This window comes from Athene cunicularia (assembly GCF_003259725.1).
Source record: "Athene cunicularia isolate RWA chromosome Z unlocalized genomic scaffold, athCun1 chrZ_part2, whole genome shotgun sequence".
NCBI lineage: Eukaryota > Metazoa > Chordata > Aves > Strigiformes > Strigidae > Athene > Athene cunicularia.
This window is the reverse complement of record NW_020799143.1, coordinates 21,312,488-21,324,724: the sequence shown is the minus strand read 5'-3', so window position 1 is coordinate 21,324,724 and position 12,237 is coordinate 21,312,488.

Genomic DNA, 12,237 nt, shown 5'->3' with positions numbered 1-12,237 from the left:
CCCCCCCCCATTGTCTTATCTTAAAAAGTGCAGGAATGGCAAAAGAAATAAAATAGAGACCTTGTGTATAAGTATATGACTATCATGTTTCTATCACGATGCTTACACTGTGCATCTATATTGCTGTTGCATGTGGCTATCTACGCTCTAATACTAAAAGCACGTATAACAGTTGATAGTGATACTATGCCCTTTATCATGATAATTTCTATAAATCTGAAATCTCATTTTAAATATTAATAAACTATTAAAATATGTTTCATGAGGCACAGTGAACAACTAGAACTTCAGAAAATCTTTGCATGTATATCAACAAGCAAATATGGAAATGGATATGGAATTTCAGAAAAATTATTTATTTTTCAGAAAAACTATCTTAAGAAGATATTTAGCTAGCATACAAGCTACCATGTTATCCCTTCTTAGAAACTGAGAGCAGCAAGTTTAGAACTCACAAAATAAATTAAGACTATGAATTACTCTTCAACTACAAAACATTATTTCTAATGCAGGTACCACACAAAAGTCAATACATTATGAAAGAGGTCACACTAGGTAATCACGTGTCCGTCTAGGCTTAAAAAATATTTTCAAAGCTACTTAAGGGATGTAGATACCTATCTTTCCTTTGAAATCTGTTTCCATACATCATTTGCCTTCAATATTTAGAAGCTTTTTAAAACTATTTCTTGGAGACATGCCAGTGCACTAGCAAGTAGTTTACAACCATTCATTCAAAAGGGACACCAGCTTCAAGAGTATTCTCCTGTCACCTTATTTCAGTACTAGCAACACTATCCTTTCTGCCAACCTGTACCAGGCTGCAGTATGTTAAACTATTCAGTCATGAACCAGTTGTCTGAACATTTAAATAAAGACTAGTAAAAATTATGGAAGGGTCACTGACATTCCACACATAAAATCTGCCTGAAATTCTTTCTCTTGTGGCCAAAATTTTGTTAGAGGGCCATTTACTTAGCTAAAAGTTTTGGGTTCTGCCTTTGGCCAACTCTGTCTGAGTATGATGGAATGCCTATATTTTTCAAATCTGTGTGTTAGAATTTATTAAAGTCTTTTTCTCATCCTGCTTTCCTAAAAAATTTAGAGAAACCTAGGAAACTTACCAATTACACAATTACTAATGAGAGCAAATTTGCACAGAGTGAATTTCAGATACTTGTCAACAGCCACCTGTAACAATATGAGTAAGAGAGCCCTTTTAGCAGAAAAAGATGAGGTATTTGGAATTTTTAAACTAGGAATTTGTAGGAATAAAAACTAGAATTCAACTTCATAGGCTTTAGGTAGGTTTTTAAACGCCAGTCTACAATCAGGTTAAATAAATCAGCAAGCACTGTTACATTTTAGAGGGGAAAAAATATATTATTTTAATTAATTCTTTTAATTAAAACTTTCTGAGTTTTCTTCCCTGAAACCCGCAACTTGTGTTGCTTTCTTACAAGTCATTAGCTTATGAAGCTTTTTCTTTAGGAAGCTATGTATGCACTATATAAGCACAATATAGCTAGAACAGAAACCAAAGCATTCAAGGTAGAGCACCTGGCACCAAGTAGCTAAGTCAGAGCAGTCAGAGCATCACCTAGCACTGCATTCCATTTTTGCCAAAATAGTTAGCAAATGCCCCACTGCAGAGAAAGCTGAAAACACAGATGTAGCAGCACCACCTGTGAGAAAGTCACAGCTGTTGGTGCCTTGTGATTATCCCTGGCCACTGGCAGCATAATAGAAAATCCAATACAGACAGTAGCATATGGTGAAGAGAACAGCCCCTCCAGAAGCAGTAAAATGTCACATCCATGGACATCCCATGTTGTGCACAAGGCCACCAATCAGGGCTTAAATTCATCAGATCAGAGTGAGTGTCCTCTGCCCTGAGATCTCTGCTTTTACTCTGAACCAGACTGGAGGGGTGGGTTCCTCGCATGCAGTACAAAACATGCCTCTGTCAGGCAAAAGAAATCTCAGAAATCAGTATTCATCTGCTATGCCTGTCCTGCATGGTAAAGAAGTTCTAAATTATATGTTGTTGAGCAGTGCAGTTCTGTCCAGGCAGCCAGCCCACCCAATTCTCCCATGACAGCTGCTTTTACCAAAAATTACCTATGTTTTTTACTTAAAACTGGTGGGAGAGCTGGATTGTTCCTACCCAGGTAAAACACACTCACCACCCCTTCATTTTCTCTCAACAGCCAGATTGACTTGCTTTCTAAAATGTATGAGATTGCGTTAAAACAGTCACACAGTTTTGTGCTCTTTCTTATTTCTACATGCATCTGTCAAACTTTCCAAATTGCTGACATACCCTACTGATGGAAATTTTAATTGCTTCATTTTCCTTTTCCCTAATCTATATAATTGCTTCCCATATGGTCACATCTCTGCAGAAAAATGTGCATTATTTTGGAAATCTAAAAAAGTCTTATATAATCACTGATGTCTTTGTACAGTTTACAGGCATTCCTGATCAAATCCCTAGACTGAATCCAAAGTGTACAATAATACCTTTTCATTGACACAATACTTTATACAGTGTTGCTAAACACTGTAATTGACAGAGCACGCTGATATTTTCAAAGCAGTTTCTGAAAATGCTAGGAAACGTGAAAGGGCTTTTCTCCAGGATCCTTCCAATTTGAAGCAAGAGGTTGTGAGCATGTAAATAATTTTGAGCAAAAAGGACCTCCTCCACCCTTTCTGACAAGCAACTAGGATTTCAGAGGCTACACCTTGTTCATTCACATTGAAAACAATTCCTGTAGATTTCCCATCAGAAAAGTATTTACAGAAGTCAGGTATGTGGAGGGAAAAAAGCTGCAAGTTCAGGGCAGATGCTCTCAGATATATAAAGAGATGTGAGAAAGATGCTCAGGGCTGGAAGCAGCAAAGAAGAACACCTGAAACTAGAAGGACCAAATGTGCTTAGAGGGAGGCTGGAGTGACACCATGCAGGAAGACAATAAAGGCACTGTCTGGCCTTAGACAAGAGGACAGACAGCGTAGAGAGATATCAATGGATGGAAGGGAACTCAGGGCTTAAATGGGAAGGAACAAGTATGGGAAAAGTAGTGTCAAAGTGCTAGGAAGAACAGACACTTTGGAAATCTGGATTTTGCTTTTAGTGATCAATTTAATTATATAACTAGGCAAACCGCACTAGATGTAGAATAACCTGGCAAAATATATGCAGTGGTTTTAGCATGTTAAAGTCCCCTTATACTACTGCATTAACCTGCAGGCATATGAATCTGTGATAGCTCACTAGCCAAAGGTACTCACCCACTTTAAAAACCGAACATAACATTGAAAGTACATCTGTGTGCAGGCTTTTAATGCTAAATAGTGTGCATAATAAGATTTATAATGAAAATATATATGAATGTTTGAAATCTGACATCCTTCATTCCTGGCTTTTGACTTGTGCAAAGCTGGTCATCAGACAGACTTAAGAGCCCCATCAGGAGTGTTTACTGGGAATGCAACTGCAAATATTAAGCTAACTGAATGCCACAAATTAATGAATTTCTGCCATCTCACATATTTAAAGAACTATTTTGATAACAACATTGTGATTACTTTTGCATAAATATGCCTGGAAAGGCTGCTCTCATATTATGGAATTTGAAGTTTTCTGATGCAACATCCCTCTTAAGTGCTACACATAATATTTAGTTAATGGAACCGAAGGTGCACAATTAAGTATTCAAGAGCAAGGGAACACTGGAATTACAACTGCCTACAACAGACCAGTCCAGCACTGTTCCCAATGTGGAGTATTATATAGTTTAACTTAAACAAACACCGAATTTTCCACAGATAAAGACTCATTTGAGAGCCACTATTTCAAAGAACTTGGATCTTTTACTTGTTTGGTTTGGAATTGTTACACGTTTTGTTGTAAACAGGTCATTAAAAACAGCTGCAGGCACATCACTGTTATGGATGTGGATTAGGAATCATCATGTGCGAATAAGTGGCAACAGCATGAAATATTTACTGTGGCATTTTGGATTCAGTCTGTAGCTTGTCTCTCTTAGCTTAAAACCAGGTCTGGGAAAGCCCAAGTGACCTTAGGTCAGGTAACCTCTTCTTATGAGTCTGTCCATATTAAAAACCTTAAAGAAATTCAGCCTCAGGCACATAGGGAAATACAAATGTTTGGCATTAAGTTTTATCAAGACATGGTACAATGGATCACACTAGCTGGATTTAGTGTTCTCATCTGAGAAAAATGCCTCATTTTCTTCTCCTTATGTTCTTCAGAAGAAGGCCTTGCAAATGGCAAAGTTATTCTGCAATATTTGAATGCACTAAAAATAGAAAATTCATAAATCTATCTAATGGACATTTTGTGCTTGTTAACATGCTAAACATTTACAATGGTAAGCTGCTCAACTCCACATTTTTATCAATATTCACATAAGCTTTTCATTAAAAACAATAATTTTTTCTGTATTATGCAGCATCATTTCCAGTCCTTTCTCCACTTTTGCTGTCTCTGTCACAGAAAATGTGCATTCACGTTTAACTGATGTTTACTGCCAGGACAGTTAATTCGAGGAAGAGAATGAAATATTTTCCTGAACTGAAAGGCAATACGCAACAAATGTAAACTTATTTAATCAACAGCTCTACCTGCTTTTTCTTCCAAAATAAATGCTCTTGAAAGACTATGAAATGAAAGCACATCACTGAACAATGGACAGGACTTGCAGTGTACTCGCAGGTCAGCAGCCAGCTGCACCTACAAACCCACAAAACTGCTTGATGTGCAATGCTTTGCACAGTTTCTCACTGTGAGCTATAGTAAACTATTCGGCTCAAAGGATTTCGCACCATATCTCCACATTTATCCAACAATAAGCAGTAGAAATACTAGTGACTAACATCAGTCTGCTGCCATCTTCTGGTGAAAAGTTCAGGACATTAAACCACCGCAAATAGAACTAGTTCTTGCTTGCTCCCATTATCTTGTGCTTTTATCTCACAGTAAGGCAATGTAATCTTACTTGTGCAATAATACTATTTAGAGAGAAACAAATAGGCTAGTGATCTCACAGGGAGTAAGGATCCTTTTCATAAAACCCCTTTCGCTGACCCTTAATCCACTTTTACTGACCCTTTACCATACCTGTAATAATCTGTCTGGGGAACAAGTGGCTTCAGCATTAAGTAGTAGCTGTTATTTTACTTGGTAAAATACACCAATCTAGCAACATTAACACATACTTCAGAAACCATCTACTTGCATGCACAGTAAATAAGAGAGGCAAAACACAAGTGAAGTCAGGAAAGGCAGCATTTGATACTAAATAGGCAAAGCAATGTTATGTTAACTAAGCCAGAACTGCAGGACTATAAAGGGATGTCACTCCACTCATTTCCCCTAACAGTTAGTCTTGACTCTTGCCTATTCTTTGCACCGTGTGCAAGCTGCAAAATGTTCCTCACAGAGTGACATGTCCTGGGACATGTGAAACCAGGACAAGATAATTCCAAGGGGAGATACAGAATTGACATGCCCAAGCCACTTCTCCCCATATTCACAATGAAGAGCAGCAAATTTTTCTCCACAGCATATCCAAACTAACAGAAAGGATAAGGAATACAGATGAGAAGATTTTAAGTGCACTGTGGTATTCATTTTGGTGCTTAGAATATCCAGCAGAAAGATGACAGAAATTTGCAATCCTTTAGCCCATTTAATCCCACAATAACTAGTTCTTGAACTGAGGTTGACTCACATGAAAAATTACTACTGAAAGTGCCACTGTTTCAACCATTTAGATGAATGTGCTCACAATAAGGTTACCCAGAACACAGTGCTACCACAGTTCAACTAAGCATCAAACACTGCTAGGGGTACCACATGCAGGTCTGTAAATTGTTCTGGCAGACCAAGCAATAAAAAGTCAGATGTACAGTTTGCAGAATGTTTTACAAAGCTGGAAAAAATAACACAGTACTCACATGCAGTACAGTCATTCCTTTTCTTAGGGAAAAAGATATACAGATCTCCTGGTGCAATCAAACACAAGCTTCACCACAGCCTGAAAAGCAAAAACTCTAGGAAGGAAACTGAAAATGGATTGCAGGTTGCAAGTTGCCAGCTGTCTCCAGAAACTCAACATCTATACCAGTACCTATCTTTAAAACCCTGCCAAGAGCAACTATCTGTGCCATCATAACACTGACCCAACTTGTAATAAAAAGAGACAGTAATTTCTGACAGCTGTTTTCCATTAGAAGTTACTGATGGAAATAATCCATGAAAATAGGTTGATTTTTAGGCAATTTAATGGAACTCTTTTTGTTTGATTTGAAAAACAGGTGTGGTTTCCTGTTAATCTGCCTTTACATTTTTCCCTTTGTGCAAGGTTTAATTCTTGTCGGGATGAGAGAGCACGTGGCTGTTGCCCCTCCCCTACCTGCGCCAGTCGGGCTGGAAGTTAAACACAGACCCCGGCTAAAATAACAAGAAATTTAATACAACAGAGTGATAGAACAATCTGAATAACAGCATCATCAATGGTAACAACAATAAACAGCAATAACAGTAAGCAAGACAAAAGATATACAGAGAAATACCGCTCAATGATCAACGGAGCAAACCCGCCCCGTGTATGGCAAAAACCAACACCAGAAGCGAAAGTGAAAAGGCTCCGCCCCTGGACCTGACGCCATCATGGTATGAATAACCCGGCTGGAGATCCCTTCCCCCTCTCTCTCTGCTGTGGAAAACTTTATCCTGGCTGAATCAGGACATAATCCACCCCTTATTCTATACCATCTACATCATGTCCAGCTGCCATTTAGCAGTTAGCAATAACAAAGTAATAATCTACCAGGCACAGCATAATTCACAGCATGTTCTCACCCAGAATCAAGTCCCCCTGTGGTACACATCGGACCTCCCCATTGTTCTGCATCACCCACCAGGTGCACTCGGGTCCTTGGGCAAAAGCAATCCCGTGGATGGGTTTGCCTTTACCTTTGCCTGGCGCAGGACTAAACCAGACCATTTTTCCCAATACATTCCTCATGCACACCACAGGGACTTTATCCCCATCTACAGCACTTGGTGGTCTTGACTGAGCCGGGCCAGCTCGACTGGCAGATCCTCTTGTGTTGACAAGCCAGGTGGCCTTTGCTAGATGCATGTCCCAGTCTTTGAAGGTCCCCCCTCCCAGTGCTTTCAATGTGGTTTTTAACAGTCCATTGTAGCGCTCGATCTTCCCAGAGGCTGGTGCGTGGTAGGGGATATGGTAGACCCACTCAATGCCGTGTTCTTCTGCCCAGGCATTTATGAGGTTGTTTCGGAAGTGGGTCCCGTTGTCTGACTCAATTCTCTCTGGGGTGCCGTGTCGCCACAGGACTTGGGTCTCAAGGCCCAGGATGGTGTTCCAGGCAGTGGCGTGGGGCACTGGGTAAGCTTCCAGCCACCCAGTGGTTACTTCCACCATTGTGAGCACGTGGCGCTTCCTGTGGCAGGTCTGTGGCAGTGTGATGTAGTCGATCTGCCAGGCCTCTCCATATCTATATTTCAGCCATCACTCTCCATTTCGCTGGGGCTTCACCCGCTTGACTTGTTTGATTGCAGCACACGTCTCACATCCATGGATGATCTCTGCAATGGTGTCAATGGTAAGGTCCACCCCTCGATCTCGAGCCCACCTGTCTGTTGCATCCCTACCTTGCTGGCCCGAGGTCTCGTGGGCCCACCAAGAACAGTTCACCTTCACGCTGCCAGTCCAAGTCCACCTGAGCCACTCTGATCTTAGCAGCTTGGTCTGCCTGGTGGTTGTGTCGATGCTCATCAGTGGCCCGACTCGTGGGTACATGGGCATCCACATGGCGCACCTTCACAGCAAGGTTCTCCACACGGGCTGCAATGTCCTGCCATACTTCAGCAGCCCAGACAGTTTTACCCTTACGTTGCCAGTTGTTCTGCTTCCATTGCTGCAACCATTTCCACAGGGTGTTCGCCAATGCCCACGAGTCGGTGTAGAGGTAGAGCCTCGGCCACTTTTCCAGCTCAGCAATGTCCAAAGCAAGCTGAATGGCTTTCACCTCTGCAAATTGGCTCAATTCCCCCTGTCCCTCAGCAGCTTCAGTGACCTGTCATGTGAGACTCCATACAGCAGCCTTCCACCGTCGATGTTTTCCCACAATGCGACAAGACCCATCAGTGAACAGGACATATCGCTTCTCCTCATCCGGCAGCTCGTTATATGGTGGGGCCTCCTTAGCACATGTCACCTCCTGTTCTGGTGACATCCCGGAATCTTTGCTCTCTGGCCAGTTCGTAATCACCTCTAATATCCCTGAGCGGCTGGGGTTCTCTATTCGAGCCCGTTGTGTTATCAATGTAACGCATTTACTCCACGTGGCATCGGTTGCATGATGCGTGGAGGAGGCTTTTCCTTTGTACATCTACCCCAGCACCGGCCATCGGGGTGCCAGGAGGAGCTGTGTTTCAGTGCTGACCACTTCTGAGGCAGCCCAAACTCCTTCGTACGCTGCCAGTATCTCATTCTCAGTTGGTGTGTAATTAGCTTCAAAATCTTTGTATCCCTGGCTCCAAAAGCCCAGAGGTCGGCCTCGGGTCTCCCCAGGTGCTCTCTGCCAGAGGCTCCAGGTAGGGCCGTTCTCCCCGGCTGCGGTGTAGAGCATGTTCTTAACCTCCTGCCCTTCCCAGACTGGCCCGAAGGATACTGCTTGGACAATCTCCCGCTTAATCTGTTCAAACGATTGTTGTAGCTCAGGGCCCCATTCAAAATCGTTCTTCTTACGGGTTACATGGTAGAGAGGGCTCACAATCAGGCTGTAGTTCGGGATGTGCATCCTCCAGAACCCCACAGCGCCCAGGAAAGACTGAGTCTCCTTTTTAGAGGTTGGTGGGGCCATGGCTGTTATCTTGTTTATCACCTCCATTGGGATGTGGCGACGTCCATCTTGCCATTTTATCCCTAGGAATTGAATTTCCCTTGCAGGCCCCTTAACTTTCTTTTGCTTAATGGCAAAGCTGGCCTTCAGGAGGATTTCAATTATCTTCTACCCTTTCTCAAAAACTTTCTCTCTCCAGTGCAGTATGGACCAGTCCATGGCAAATGGTGGAGCTGTGGTTCCACCCCTGGAGCAATCGATTCCAGGTGTACTGGATGCCTCTCCAAGTGAACGCAAACTGTGGCCGGCACTCTGGCGCTATCGGAATGGAGAAAAACGCGTTAGCAATGTCAATCGTGGCGTACCACTTGGCTGCCTTCGACTCCAGTTCATACTGGAGCTCGAGCATGTCTGGCACTGCAGCACTCATTGCTGGTGTAACTTCATTCACGCCACGGTAGACCACAGTTAGCCTCCATTTGCCATTAGGCTTTCTCACTGGCCATACAGGGCTGTTGAAGGGGGAGTGAGTTTTGCTGATCACCTTCTGGCTTTCCAGTTGACGGATCAGCTGATGGATGGGGACCAGGGAATTTCGGTTGGTGCGGTACTGCCGCTGGTGCACTGTCCTGGTAGCAATCGGCACTCGCTGCTCCTCAACCTTAAGCCGCCCCACCACTGAGGGATCCTCTGAGAGGCCGGGTAAGGCGGACAACTGTTCAACCTCCTCCAGGGCAGCTACACCAAAAGCCCACCGGTACCCTTTTGGGTCTTTGAAGTACCCTCTCCTGAGATAGTCTATGCCCAGGATGCACGGGGCATCTGGGCCAGTCACAGTGGGGTGCTTATGCCAGTCCTTCCCAGTCAGGCTCACTTCATCTTCCAGTAGGGTCAGCTGTTGGGATCCCCCTGTCACTCCAGAGATGCAGATGGATTCAACCCCACTGTAGCTCGATGGCATCAGGGTGCATTGTACACCAGTGTCCACCAAAGCCTTATACTGTTGTGGGTCTGACGTGCCAGGCCATCGGATCCACACTGTCCAGTAAATCAGATTGTCCCTTTCCTCCACCTGGCTGGAGGCAGGGCCCCTCTAATCCTGCTCATCATCACTCACTTCTTGAAAGAATGATTTACTGGTCCCCTCAAGAGGGTCAGACATTCAGTTCATCATTCTACTCTGTCTGGGGGATTTCTGACTGGACACTGGAGCTGCTCTCTTCAGGAACTTTCGCCACATCAGGTGTGTGCAAGGGGCCTGATCTGGGTCCATGGGTGACTGCTCATCATTCAGAGCACCATAGATCATCTCAAACACAGCCAGTTCTCTGAGGCTCTGGATACCCTTCTCAGTGTTGGTCCATTTGCTTAGCTGACATAGGATATCATCCTTGTAGGGGTGCCTCTCCCTTACACTGAACAGGAGTCGCTTCCAAAGGCTGAGGGTTTGAACCTGTTTCCCTATCTCCCTATCAATGCCAGCATCCTTGGCCAAAGATCCCAGCTGCTTGGCCTCTCTCCCCTCCATTTCAAAAACACTGGCTCCATTGTCCCAGCATCGGAGCAGCCAGGTGCAAATCTGCTCACCTACCAGGCGGCCGAAATCTCTCCGCATATCTCGCAGCTCAATCGGGGACAGAGATCGGACAATCACCTCTGGTCCTTCCTCCTGTTACCCTGATGGGCCTGGCTCATCCTCATCCCTCACTCTGCGAACAGACTTCCTGGTATATTTTGTTTTCTGTATCGGGGTGACTGACACTGGCACTGCCTGGCTCTCTGGCTCAGTCTGTGTGCTGGTGGAGGCGACTGAGACTGGCTCTGCCTGTGCCCCCGGTTCAGATATTGTTTGTGTGGCCTTTTCTTCCCGTTGAGGGCAGTGGGTGGTATTAAAGAGGACACGGTACGCATGAGCAAGTCCCCAACACATTGCAGCGATTTGTGTCTCCTGGGTTTTGCCAGCTTAGTAACACATCCTTTCTAAGCACTCCATAAACTTCTCAGGGCTTTGCATTTGCTCAGGAGTGAAATTCCAAAGCATTGGGGGTGCCCACCGACTCAGGCCTTTGCCCATCTTTTCCCACACCCCTTGCCACTCACTATTATCTGGCCTCGGGGCAGGTTTCCGGGCACTGCTGTTGTCAGAGAAATACCATATGGCCAAAACCGAAACCAGGCAGACACTCAGAAGGCATTGTGCCACAATCACACTGGCCTGCGGGCTCCATGAATGGTTAAAACTCCCCAAAGCCGAGAGGATCTCTTCCCCTGGCTCACCCACAGAGGGGGTGATACCCCTAACAAAAAAACAAACGGCAAACAGGTACCGGCCCACCCCCCCACACAGCGATACAAAGGCAGCATAAGCATTCAGTAGCCAGTATAACAACATAAGACCGTTTGCACATTTTCCACTGATAACAAACACCACCACTGGGATTATACACTGGATATAAGGGTTAATCCAGCTCCACCACGCAAGCAAATGGGCCAGCATTGCAAACATTTTCTTATCAAACAATACAAACACAAACAGAAAGATTACACCAACAGATTGCTCTACCACACTCTGGTCAGCGTCTGCCCCACGTTGGTGCGCCAATTTTTAATGTGCAAGGTTTAATCCTTGCTGGGATGAGAGAGCACGTGGCTGTTGCCCCTCCCCCACCCGCGCCGGTCGGGCTGGAAGTTAGACACAGACCCCGGCTAAAATAACATGAAATTTAATACAACAGAGTGATAGAACAATCTGAATAACAACAGTATCAATGGTCACAACAATAAACAGCAATAACAGTGAACAAGGCAAAAGATATACAGAGAAATACCACTAAATGATCAAGAAGCAAACCCGCCCCGTGTATGGCAAAAACCAACATCAGAAGCAAAAGTGAAAAGGCTCCGCCCCTGGACCTGACGTCAGCATGGTATGAATAACCCGGCTGGAGATCCCTTCCCCCTCTCTCTCTCTGCTGGGGAAAACTTTATCCTGGCTGAACCAGGACACCCTTTTTAATAATTTAAGGTTTTAATGTTTTATTTCATGTTCCAGCATTTTTTACTCCTTCAATGTCATGTTGATACTTCTGAAAGAAGTTACATCAGAACATCCAACATCATAAATACTCTCTTCATAATCCACTTGCGTTACAATTCAGTAAATAGAAAATTTTAAATAAAATGTAAGATAGTAATAATTTTGCAATCCTACCTATGCAATAAAGGAAGAAATTACTGCCAAAACGTTAAGCTGTAAGTCAGGATTTTTTTCTAACCCTTAGCACTCCCCACTATTTGAGAAACAATGTTTGCAAGGAATATTAACTGATGACT